The 13,880-nt window shown below is 34.6% G+C and overlaps 1 pseudogene; it reads left to right on the top strand.

The window, feature by feature from the left end:
* LOC124898831 overlaps positions 1–13,880 on the top strand; it is a 50,445-nt pseudogene that overhangs the window by 13,020 nt on the left and 23,545 nt on the right.

Raw genomic sequence — 13,880 nt, 5'->3', positions numbered from 1 at the left:
ATTGTACATCATGCTTCATTAATTATACTAGGGACTTTTTAAATTAATTAATTTTTCCTGGCTCTTTTTAATTGCTGGTTAGGAACGTGGAACCTACGTGTTCATCATCAAATATCTGTCACCCCTACCTAGAAAAGGGAATAAGATTTTATTTGGTTTTACTGTGCTCAAGCTACTCTAAACACTGCTTCAAACAGGTAACTCGACCCTTTTTACCTCTCAAAACTAGCATCTTCTTTATGTTTTTTTTACTATAGTTTTGATTTGAGTTTTGTGAATTGAAGTTATTTATAGTTGAAATTTCTTAATTTTGAGTTTTTAGTTGTGCTTTTTTAAGGTTCTTGATATTGTTTTATGGTTTAGCTTGTTGTTTTTTACTGGGTATGTTGTTATTGTTGTTTATTTTGTTGTTTTTTTATAGGGTAGTTCTTTTTTTTTTTGCCATTAGTTCGAAAATTTTGATATGCATAACTATAATGTTGTTTCAAAATCAATCCTTAGGTATGCCATTTGTGGTTTGCATTTTGATTCTGTAAATTGGTAAGTATGGAGTAAGATGATCATTGCAAGGTTCAAGTTGGAGATGAGATCAACAAAATTTTTAATTTTTCTTTGTTTACTTTAGTCCAATTTTCCCCCTATATGTAACTTGATAAAGTTGACAGATTAAAGCAAATAAACACACCACAGTACTTTTTAGTTATTTCAAAAATTTTGACATCTATGACTATAATTTTGCTTTAATTGAATATTGTTGTTTGAAAATCAATCCTTAAAATTTTTTAATTTTTCTCTGTTTGCTTAAGTCCATTTTCCCCATGTATGTAACTACATCCACTTCTTTTCTCCCTACTAATGTCCGACTGTCTAATACTTCTTGCACAAATTGTTGTGCGGCCACCTTTGAAGTACACATGGCCTAAAAAAACAGCATCCGTCAGATAACCACGGACACTCCTAACTTGATAAACAAAGTTTAACTTGTCGACATAAGTCGAGAGAGAAAAAGTTCTGAGAAGCAAATTCAATTTCAAAATCTCATTTTAGAGGATGAACAGGTACTCTTACTTATATAGCCATCGTTTATATTATCCTACACATGATTATATTATTTACCTACATCTTCTGAAGGGGTACAATTTTGTAGGGCTAACAAATTAGAGCGGCTGTGTATGGCGATGACATCGCATACTATGAGGACAAGTTAGCACTTTTCAACAGCTTCTCAGCATCATCTACCCCTCTCATTATTGCTTCGGTCTCTCACAAAATTATGTCCATCGTAGAAGTGACCTCATAAAATTTCGTAAGTTTCAGAGTTATCTGTACCTCCTTATTTTACTTATGAAGTGGACTAAATATATACATACTTTTGTTCTACTTGACAGGTTGGAGTTTTCAACATTAAAACAAAAATGTCAATATTAGATGAGTTCCAAAAGTTCTGTCTGTTGGATTGTTCAATCTACAAACAGAAAAAACACACAAAAGACAGAAAGTCATTCGATTGTGCAAACTATAAGCGGTAAACAAAGGTTATATATCTTTTATCAATAATAAGTTGTTGCCATCATTTGTGCGGCTTCTACTATTGTGAATAAAGTGATGCTGGTCCATCTTGAAAAGAATTCTTCTTTACAGAATAGAATTGGCAGTAAAAGCTCTTGAACTAGACCTTCGAGCCATGAAATCATTTGTGAGTTCTTTAAAGGGAAATAGAAATTTAGTGTTTGTTATCTATTTGCACGTTGTAGCAGCATTAAATTGCCGCTTAGGGTTATGCTATACTGCTGGCCTGGAAATTCAAAAGAGATTGCAAGTGGCCTTCTCGATGTATCTGTGATCTATGATTCCATCAACGAGCCTAATCAGGTTCTCGAGTTGCTTCATAAAGCCATAAAAGAAATCTGGACTGACACTTGGACTCTGATGAAGCAATTGCACTTGGTGCCTCATTGCATGCTGCTAATATAAGTGATGGAAACAAATTGAATCGTAAATTAGGAATGATTGATGGTTCACCATATGGATATGTCATTTAAGTAAATGGTCCAGATCTTTCCAAAGATGAAAGTACCAAACAGTTCACCATACCGCGTATGAAAAAACTACCCAACAATGTATATCAGAAATTTATTTTGATTGTATATTGTTGGGGAAAAAATAGGCTACCAAAGGACATAATATATGCTTGTTTTATATCCTATTGTGTGTTCTAACTGTAGATGTTCAGATCCATCATTTACAATAAAGATTTTAAAGTTTCACTAGAATATGAAAGTGATGACTTTTTGCCACCACGGATTTCTTCGCTTGCATTTGCACATTATGCAGTGTCAGGTCTTACTGATGCCATTGAGAAGTAAGAATCATCAATATCTGGATCAAATGGTACTTGGTGATCTATTATTATAAGCTTTGTGCTTTTCTTTTTTTTTTAATTAGGTATGCATCACGGAATTTTTCTGCTCTTGTCAAGGCTAATTTACATTTCTCCCTTAGTAGAAGTGGAATACTTTCATTAGATGGAGTAGATGCTATTATTGAAATAACTGACTGGCTCTCCACTAAAGAATATGACTCTGGACAACTCGACCTCTGCTTATGTTAACACATCAACTGAAAGTAGCCCTAGTAGTATAGAGGAAAGCGATAAAAAGCTGAATATGGACGGTGGTAATAATAACCCCTATGATCTTGCTACAAATGATTCTAGCATCACAAATCTCAACACAGAGAAGAAGTTAAAGAAATGAACTTTCTGAGTTTCACTTAAGGTCTTCTAAACTTACCCATATTCGGGTAACAGTAATTATATAAAGAGAAGGGATATGTAAGAGCGGTAGGTTTCCACTCAGGACAGGTTTGGGTGGAAAAGCTACTTGAAACTAAATCTTTTATTGGACTGTATTTTGATTCTGATGATATTGCAGCTTTATTTAAAAGAATCATCACATTATTAGTAATGGAGAAAAACAATGACCATCTTTACCAGAAGAATGTACTACAGTTAACTGGGAAAAAAAGAAATGAGGACTTAATAGGACAAGGTATAAGAAACCCTATTGACACATCTTGGAATCGTTCTTATTGCTCATTTGATATTTGATTAAAGACATATTAGTACATCCACTACCAAATTTTTCTGCATAAACCAACTGATTAGCTAAACTAACCTCTCTTAGATACAAGCAATTTCTCAATCAATTTTTCTTTTTTTTTAATGAGTTCTTAATCATCATTTCTGATTTCTCTCAAAAGCAACATTGTCCAGGAGAAGATGACACAAAATCATTAGCTTTAGAAAATGTTGTAATGTCAAAAAGGAAAATGTAGAAGTTGAAAACCTACGTTCTTACTGACATATTAGAATTTGCCTTGTCTGTAAACTACATTTTGTATATATTCATTAACGATAAAAGTATATTTTTGCGTTTCTCCATTTTCTTGTAAATTAATATATAAGCATGGGCCTCGACCATCTAGTTATTTAAAAAGCTAGTACTAATTGAGAAGACATTGAAATTTTTTTGAGTTAATTTGATATTATAAAAAAAATTGAATAATAAGCTTATTTTAAATATTCAGTTCTTAAACAAATTCAGCTTTTTCAATAGAAACAATATTTATCACATTCTTTTATCATACACATCAATTACTTTATATTATGTTTGAGAGTTGAATATTTATTAGAAATAAGAAAAAAAAATATGAAAAAAGAAGAGAGATGAGTGGAGTCTTACACAACTAATGTTGGTTAGATCTCTCTCATTGTAAATTTTTTCCTTGTATACAACACCAATGTCTAAATATTCTTAATAAAGATTTCATTTTGATTCATTATCATTAATCCAACGTGAAATTAAGAAAAAAATATGTGCCTAAATTGGCATAGTTCAACAAAAGAGAACAGAACATCTTCGAAAAAAGAAGAAAAAAATACCACAAGATATAATTTATTAGTACTCTTTATTCAATATATGATTTCCTGTTCAGAGGACTGAAAAAAAGATGACCTCATTTTCTTTGGTGTCAGTGGGAGGAATTGACTAATTTTTCTATTTTAATAGTGTCTCTAAATTATCGGTCATTTATATCTATTCATATTAACTCTTCTTTAGCGATTCAATCCAACGTACTTTTTTAGCCAAAATAAAAAGAATAGAAAAAAAGGATGTATTGATGGTGTAATATTTATACTTTCTTGAATTTAAACAAGACAACTCTACCACTTTTAATTAAGGGAAGAGAGTAAAAAATATCTCCTACTTTCAATTATTAGCTATGTTTATCCTTTGTTATAATATTTGATTATCTATACACTTTTCATTATAAAATTTATTATATCTTCCTCAAAATAATGATTTTCACCAATCTACATGAAATGACCAAATTTCAATCAAGTTATCCATTTAAAATAAATTCTCAATTAAATTCGATCCGTAACCCACCAAAATAAAATCCAAACTGAATTAAATCAAAACATTTACCACCATTAATAATGTTGATATTAAAACAAAACATCTACTTATCTATTATCTATAAGCTAAAAAAAAAGATAAAATTGCAGCTAGACATGTACTGCAGTTGTTTGTTGATTCTCTATATCTTGCTCTGACACACTTTCTAATCTTTAGGAGCATTTGTTTCTTCTTCACTTTCTTCATCTCAAGATTTGGCATACATAAGAACTAGAAATTTTCTTGGGTTTAGATTATGCTGCTGATAAGGAGAAGTCGATGAAAGCCTTAAACAAGCTCTATAATAAATTGATACAACAATTACACAATGTATGATCTCTTCTTTAGATTAGACATATAATTTTGCAATATTTATATTGTTGAAACTGATACAACACTTGCCAAATGACCACATAATCATCACATACCAAGCATTTTAGGTGTTTGACCATAACACATAAATAAGAAAAGGATCAAATACCTAAAAAAATTTATCAAAAATTAATCAGGAACTTATCGATCAAAGATGGCAAGAGTCCTCCAAAGAAAAAGGATCAAATATGTGTTTCTTCGATGCTCTAAGATTGTATTTTTTGCGAGGAAGAGCTTATTATTCCTTTTATGCTTGTAGCTTCTGTAATCTCTACAGCCATGATTAGAAATCTTCCTTCTTTGATGTGTTTTCTTCTAAATTGCTTGCTTATATAATGAAAGACATACTCTTTTCCTTATTATGTTGTATATCTTTAGTGCGAATTCTCAAGGCAACCACTTACTGTTTATCCATGTTTATAATCTTTCTGTCCTGACTAGGTAGGCCTGAGAAATAATTATAAATAAGCTTCCTTTCATTTTCAAAAGTAAGGTTGATAATGTAATCTATTAGAGTATTACCTTTTCTATAAGTTTGCTGAATGTTGACTTGAATAATTTGTGCCAATACTCTATATATCTAATTAGAGTGTCCAAGTGCCATGGTATTTTCCAAATACCTGCAAGAATCTTTACCAGTACCAAAGAGTCTATTTCCAACCTAATGCTCCCCAATCCCCTAGTGAGGTAGTAGTAAATTGCTTCTTTAATAGCAATTACATTCCCCTAAATATTGGAGATTTCATGAACCTCCTCTTCCTATGCATAAACTAAGTCACCACTTTGATCCCTAAAACAAAAATCATATGAACTTTTACTTGGATTGCCCCTTAATGCTCCACTAGTGTTGTATTTCAGTCCATAATTAGGGGATTTCTATCTAACTGCAAGATAGTAAAGTCTAGGCTAATGATTTACTAAGAAATCCATTATGGTTCCCCAGATGGTTGGTAATAGTCGTAAATTAGGATAACACCTTTTAGTCAACCTTCAAATGTCTGTATTCACCTTGAAAACTAGAGAGTTATATGAGACTACTTTCCTATGTTTGATATGTTTTCTCCTCCTTTATAGATACCAAATAATAATTGTTGGGATAGCTATCTGTATAGTTTTTAATTTTGGGGATCATAGGTTGTACACCATTTGATAATTACTTGTGATAGGTTTAGACCTTCAAAATATAAACCTGCAATAGTAGCAAATAATCTCCAAAGCCTTGTAGCTATTGCGGAGGTTAGAAAAGGATGGTTCATTATTTCTGGTATGGATTATGACAACACCAATATTTGAAAATGAAACTAATGCCTATGTGTGTTAAGGCTACGAAAACTCTGAATTTCCATGCTATCCACAGAACAAACATCTTAAATGGTAATTTCTTTACATGGATATTGTTAAAATACTATATTGTTCTTCCCTTTGTCCGATGTAGTTCCAAGAGATCTTAACAGTAAAATTTCCACTACTTTGAATCATCCACTTTTGCTAGTCAAGTGGATTCTTCTTCTCACCAAGTTTGTACTTTTTCTATTAGTGCCACTCCTCGAGAAAACCTTTGCAAAAGTACTTCATAGATACTTAATCACTCTCTTAGGTGGGTTGAGAGCTGATAAAAGATGAATGGTCATGCCTTGTTGTATATGTTTTATTAAAACATCTCTTCCCCATAAGATAACATCTTCCCCTGCTAAGATTTTATTATTTTACCAAACTTTTTTATAAATCTATCATAGTAACAAATCTCATTTCTCCTATAAAAGATGGAGATAAGGGGATAAGGGATTCCATCATTTTACATCTCTGATAGACTTGAAAAACCCTTGACCTTGACTTTTTAAGAAGATGAAATACCAATTATTAGTCGATATCCTGTACATCATGTCAATAACGATTTTATAAAAAACAAAACTCCTTATCAATTTTGTAGTGAATTGCCAAGAAAGTCTGTCATAGGCCATGGTCATGTCTAGTTAAATCACCATATTAGCAGTCTTCGTCCTCAACCTTATGTCTTTATATTTCTTAGGCTAGTAGTATATTCTCAACAATACTCCTTCTTTTTATAAAGCCTGTTTGTTCCTTGGAAATTAGAATAGGCAATACCATGTCTAACCTCCCATTATTCTTGTAATGCCCCGAGTCTGTACCCTAGATGCTACACAATGCTCATAATCCCGAAGGACCACAAGCTAACTCATGACTGGTACTTGCTGTAATAACTAAATAATAACACTGTAGTATGCAAAAATTAGGTGGAAAACATGCCATAAGATTCAATACTATAATAAAACTGAATACGGTATAACAAATACCAAATCTGATACATCTATCTAAAAATACTCTAGTCTGGAAAAACCTTTAAACTGTTTGAAATATGGAGTTGATGGGACAAGTGACAAGTCCCCAACTAACTCCAAAATACTAAAATAAGCTGAACTACTGAAACAATCATAATGCACTTGAACTATGAGGACTCACCACTAACTCTAACTGCTAAAAATCTGAACTGCTAAGGGTGTTCGGGAGCCCCTGCATTTGAACCTATGATATAATACATCGTAGCACAAGAGAAAAGTAAGTGTCAGTACTTTGAATGTACCGGTATGCTGAGTGAGGTAGGCTAAAAATCATGGGTTCGTATACATGAATAATACTGACTGAATGACATGAATAAAATTGAATGAGAGTACATGCATGAATACGTATACTGTAACTGAGATTGTGATAGCATTGGATACTAAATCTGAATACTGATCAACTGATATCTAAAATTATTGATATTGTACTACTGATAATTTAATGACTGTACCTGATAGTTCTGATTTTGTGGAACTATATTGAGTTCCATACTGAGCTGAATGATTGTGTTTGATAGTCTTAAATCTATAGAACTGAACTGAGTTCTCTACTGAGACTAAATTTAAAACTGAGACTGTGGAAGGTAATGATCTAACCGACATGCCCTTTTCTACATAGATTAGGGTCCAACCTGTAACCCTAGTTGGAAGGGGGCCAGTACCATGCCATGGGTAAAGATAAGCTGTGAGTTAACCTTATTTGATAGGAAGCTCTTTTCCAACCCTTGCTGGAAGGAAAACTCGAATGAGATGTATCAACCCTCATAATATCTGGCAGGAAGATATCTTAACCTACGCTGGCTACGTAGTTCTATAACGTAGGGATTGCTACTAAGGGTCAAACCCTCTGCTGGCAGGAATGCCCCCATCCCTAAGTTGGCTCGATGCTGAATCCTTCTCCCAACTGAATGGACACTGAACTGATTTTTTAGTTCATACTAGGCCTGACTGAACTGTTACTGAGTTTACTGAGTTTCTGTTGACTGATGGAATACTCCTAAATTCTGTTAGCTGACTGAGTTTATAAGGTTTGAATTGAATACTGAACTAGACTGGACTAATACTGAGTCTACTGAGTTTTCCTAAGTCCGATAACTGACTGAGAGTACTACTAATCATGATATGACTGAGACTATTCTGTAACTGACACTGGCTCTAGGTAAATAGACAAATTATCAGGTATTAAATACCCCCAGGACTTGATAGCATAAAAATAAAGCACCACACGACCTTGCTTAGCATAAAAATGCACACTTGATTCATAATGCATCTATAGAGGCATTTTATCAAAGACTTGAATGGCATGAACTAGTATACATGCTAACATGGTATAATCTCACTATTACATTCATATGAACAACTCATAAAACCCCTTGGAAGGCACTTATATTCATATAGTACTGATTAACACATGGGCATCACAATTTTAACACCAAGTTCACAATTTCAAGACTTTAACATGAATCCACATGATACTACATATATAATAACTATTTTACACATAAATCTTGCACTTAGTCATGGATTAGAAACCCAATCAACATTATAATTATGAATACACTTAAATCCAATCATGGAAATCATGAAATCACTTTACTCAAAGTTTTAAAAGAGTTTCTTGGACTCCAAGGGTGAAAGGAACCCTTGGATGAATACTTCACATATTGCTACATTCTTGAAGATTAATGAAGGAATCTTGAGCCTTGGTCTTGAAATTAAATCACCTGGGGTTCTTGTTCTTGAACAATTTGAGAGAAAGTAAGTATATTTTGCTCAATGTAGACTGAGTCTCGTGTTTTAGGGCTAAATAGGGGTGGAAAAATACCCTAATACCCCTGAGGATGCGACTTTTTAATTACAGAAAGCTAGACTATCAACATATAGACTGACGCGCCACGTAGTTGGCATCAACGCGATAGCCAACGTGTCGCATCGAGTCTACGTCAGTTCACTAGAAATTGCCACTGGAAGCCAAGGAAAATATTACTCGATGCGATGATCGATGCACCACGCTGAGATCACGTTGATACACTATTTTTGATCCCCAAATATAGTTCAAACGAGGTTTGAAAAATTTGAAACTCGTTCGGGAACACCTACTGACATTTCTGATCATGAATCAACCTAAAAATTGATATTTTAAGGATATAGAGGTTGTAAAATAGTGTTACCAACTTACAAAGGCCAAAATAATACTACGTTTGAATACTTAGCAAGAATTTTCTAAGTCTGGGACCCCTTGAAAAGCTTTTAGGGACTGAGTTAAGCTTAAGATTTTGCGTGGTCTTACAATATCTCCCCCTTGGGAACATTCATCCTCGAATGAGACTGACTAAGCTGAGAATACTGATAGACTTGATTTAGACACTGGACATGCATAATTGAAGCATGATTTCATGAATGAAATTATTGATATACTGAATTATCATATTGAACATGTATATCTGATACATGTATGTATAGATGAACATGAGTTATGAATGCATGACTGGGATTACTAATAAGCTGAGGTTATATATTAAACATATATGCCTGATGCATGAGTACATGACTGGACTGATTTATGAATGCATGACTGAGTATGCAACGTTAATTGATACCAAGTTGGTAGCTATATCTGAACATGAGACTGAGTAAATTCAAGTGAAAACTGTTACCTTGAGTTGAGTATGAATTTACAGAGAAGCGGTGAGGATACTTGGTCCGCATATCTGCCTCTGCTTCCCAAGTAGCTCCCTTAACGGACTGATTTCACCAAAAAACTTTGACTAGAGGGACTTATTTGTTCCAAAATCTGTGAATTTGATAATCAAGGATTTTGACTGGGATCTCATCATAAGAGAGGCTGTTCTGAATATCTATGCCCTCTATAAGGACTACAACTGCTGGGTCACCTATGCATTTCTTTAGTAATGAGACATGGAACACAGGGCGCTCTGAAGCTAAGTCTGAAGGCAACTCAAACTCGTAAGCTATCTTTCTGAAATGACTGAGAAATTTGTGTGAGTCGACATATCGGGGATTGAAATCCCCCTCCTTGCCAAACCTCTTTACCCCCTTCATGGGAGGGATCTTCAAGAATATAAAATTACCGATCTCAAGCTTGAGATCCTTCATTGAACACACGTGAATGAGAACATGAGAACATAACTGAGTCTATAACGTGAAACATGAACTACACATCATGAACTGAACTGAGCCTCTAGATACATGACGTACGACTGAGATTAGGATGCGAGGGTTTATTTTTTAGTACCCACTACTCCAAACTAGATTCTTTATGTGAAGAGGAGATGAAAGGTTTAGGTCATAAAAGCTCAGGGAGTTATAGTATATGTCCCTCTTGGGAAATTATTTCCCTCAAAGAATACTGACTTGGCTGAGATATTAAGGAAAAACTAAGACAATACATAGGGTACCTACGAACTGAATCATGACTGTATATCGGGGATCTGAAACTGAGGCATGACTCCTGAACTGAGATGAACTCGCAACCACATGGTTGCTCAATCTTGGAATAGTTATATTTCTGAGACTTTGGATAGTGAAACTAGATGGAAAGATGGGAAACCAAAAAATATGAACTTGTCCGCCTGACTGCTAATCTGAATTAAGGGATTTACGGACTATCTTATGCTGAAAACTTATACTCGACTAAAGCCTCTCTTTGACACTCTTTCTATAGAGTTCTAGTGACTTTAGGGATCAAGTAATCTTGACATGGTCTAAGTAAAATATCTGAATAAGAAAATCGCATCCTAGCTAAAATTTTGTTATATGAGGTGAGGCCTACGAATCATTATCTAAGATAGAGTGACTAAGCCTTTTTGCACTGCAACTACAAAATTTCAAGCTTAGACATATTCATTGAATACTCTCTGAACTCTACTCTCCACCTTAGTACAACACATCACCTGAGACTACTGAAAATATTCACATGGGTGCTTAGCATGGGTGCATAAACATACTATCTTATCTGATTATCTGTATGGCTGATAGTTGAATACTTGGTCCTGGAATATTGAACTGAACTTAGTCTGAATAACTAGACTGGAACTGTAGAGTTTTATGCATGTAAGGAAGGGACTGACTGAGTAACATGAGATAACTGAGTATGAATTCGTGAAAACTGTATTATTTGAGAATGTAAGATCAAGGGTATAACATGATTCTAAAATATCCTATAAACTAAGGTACTGAAATACTGATAACTGAATAACTGATAACTACATGCTATGGTCAAGCAAACCTAAAACTGAACTGAGTTACTGATCTGATTACTGGAATGAGACTGTGACTGAGACTGTAACTAAGACGACAACTGAGACTATAACTGAGACTATAAATGGGATTGAATGCTGGGCTCTAATAGCTATGTTATGGGGACTAACATGAATTGAGGATCTGAATAAACACTCACACTCTGTATTTTCTCAACTTCTTATCTCATGAAAAAAAAATTCTGATTTCCCCCTTCAGCAACTAAATACAACCCCTTGATGGCCATTTACTTGCACACTACCCTGACATTCAAGTAAATCTTCATAGCTACATCCTCATTTAAGACAAGCATGCAAAAATCTTTTCTTATCATGAAACACTTACTCTTTCCCATCTAAGCAATCTGTCATCACTATATTATTTTGTAAGGAGAGTCCACTGAAGGTTTAAAACATGAAGACCTGAAGTATGTATGAAAACTATACACAATTTGGTGCTTAACTGAGGCCGGAGAAATAGAGTATCAACACCATGGATTTATCAAAAGATCTAAATTGAGGGTATGCATGACGTAATCCGAATTTAACCGACCGCTAGTAGTGTAATATGGGTTATGGGAAATGAGCATACTTTAAAGCATGCTATGAGCATGAGCTGCATGACATGAGTTTGAAATTTTCTATATTCATGGAACATGGTTCATAACACTAAGTGAACTGAAATTCCTTATACTAGGAACTGTAAGCGTACATGATTTTTCACTAACGTCTTTGAATATGAACAATGATCATAGAGATGACATATAAGACATGAATAGATATCATGATAACTGATGGTTTCGAGAGTCTAAAGTACGATTTGGTGATGAATCTACGTGACCATTCTTATTATAGAAATAGACAAAAATGTCATCGATAAAGAATATGATAAACATGTCCACGTACTACTTGAATACACGACTCATTAAGCCCATGAAAACTGCTAGGGCATTGATAAGATCAAAGGATATGACTAAGAATTCAAAGTGACCATACCAAGTTCTAAAGGCTATTTTTGGGATGTCACATTCTCTAACTCTGAGCTGGTGATAGCCCGATCTGAGGTCTATCTTGGAGAAGTAACTGTCACCCAAAAGTTAGTCAAACAAGTCATCAATTTTGGGAAGTGGATACTTGTTCTTGATCGTGACTTTATTTAGTTGACAATAATCAATACAAATTCTGAGAGAACTGTCTTTCTTACGCATAAATAAAACTGGTGTACCCCACAGGGACACACTAGGTCTGATAAATCCCTTATCTAGGAGATCCTTTAACTGTTCTTTTAATTCTCTAAGTTCTACTGGAGCCATTCTGTATGGCAGAATAGATATGGGCTGCGTATCATTAATTTCCCTTTCGGGAGGAATTCTGGAAAGATCTTTGGGAAACACATCTGGGAATTCACATGCTACTGACACTGATTTAAGATTTGGGGTTTTTGAACTAGAGTTTTGGACTCGAACGAGATGGTAGACACATCTCTTAGATATCTTTTTTTTCTCGCCCGAAGGTAAGAAATAAGCTGACCCCTAAATGTTAAAGTACTACCCCTTCACTCAAGGATGGGTTTATTCAGAAACTGAAACTGGAAAATTCTATTTCTACATTTGACTGAGGCATAGCAGGAATGAAGCCAATCCATACCGAGAATGACATCAAAATCAGCCATCTCTAATTTGACTATGTCTGTAAAAATAACTTTTTGAGATACCATAACCAGGCAGTTCCTGTATACCCACTTGCCTATGATGGATTTACCCACTGAGGTAGAGACTGAGAAAGGATCTGCTAGAATTTTGGGACTGACTTCAAAATCAACAGCTATATATGGAGTAACAAAGAACAAAAAAGCTCCTGGATCTAGCAAAGCATAAACACGCAAATGATAAACTTTTAACGTACTAATGACCACATCAGGAGAACTTTCCTGATCTTGTTGAGACTAAAAAGTATAGAGTTTATTTGGGTGTTGCCCACTGGTGGCACTGGATGTGGCACCCTACTGATTCGGACGACCGGACTGAGCTGGGGGACGGTTATGCTGACCCTGGGAACCTGACTGAGGACAATTTCTGACTCTGTGATCTGGCTTTCCACACTCGAAACGTACATTGCTGTCAACTCTGTAGATACCCTAGTGGTTTCTGCCATATTCCTGACAAAGGGGGTTTGTTCGGGCACTCTTTGGCCTTGACATTCTGGCCCTCTTATTCTTTCTCCCCTTTCTTCTATGCCTCTCCCCCTTACTCTGTGGAGCATGAGAAATAAGACTAGATAGTATAACAACCAACTAATTATTTTAAGCAACCATTGAATGAGCTAAGGCGGTGAAAACGACTCTAAACTCAGCGTGAGAGACATGCTCATTTAGGGGATTTGCCTAAACGTGCGGAGGGGCTGATTGGTTTTCGTTACCTCTTTTGTTA

Source organism: Capsicum annuum, chromosome 1 (assembly GCF_002878395.1).
Source record: "Capsicum annuum cultivar UCD-10X-F1 chromosome 1, UCD10Xv1.1, whole genome shotgun sequence".
NCBI classification, from domain to species: Eukaryota; Viridiplantae; Streptophyta; class Magnoliopsida; order Solanales; family Solanaceae; genus Capsicum; species Capsicum annuum.
The sequence above is the reverse complement of the archived record's forward strand: the minus strand, read 5'-3'. Positions and strand labels throughout refer to the sequence as shown.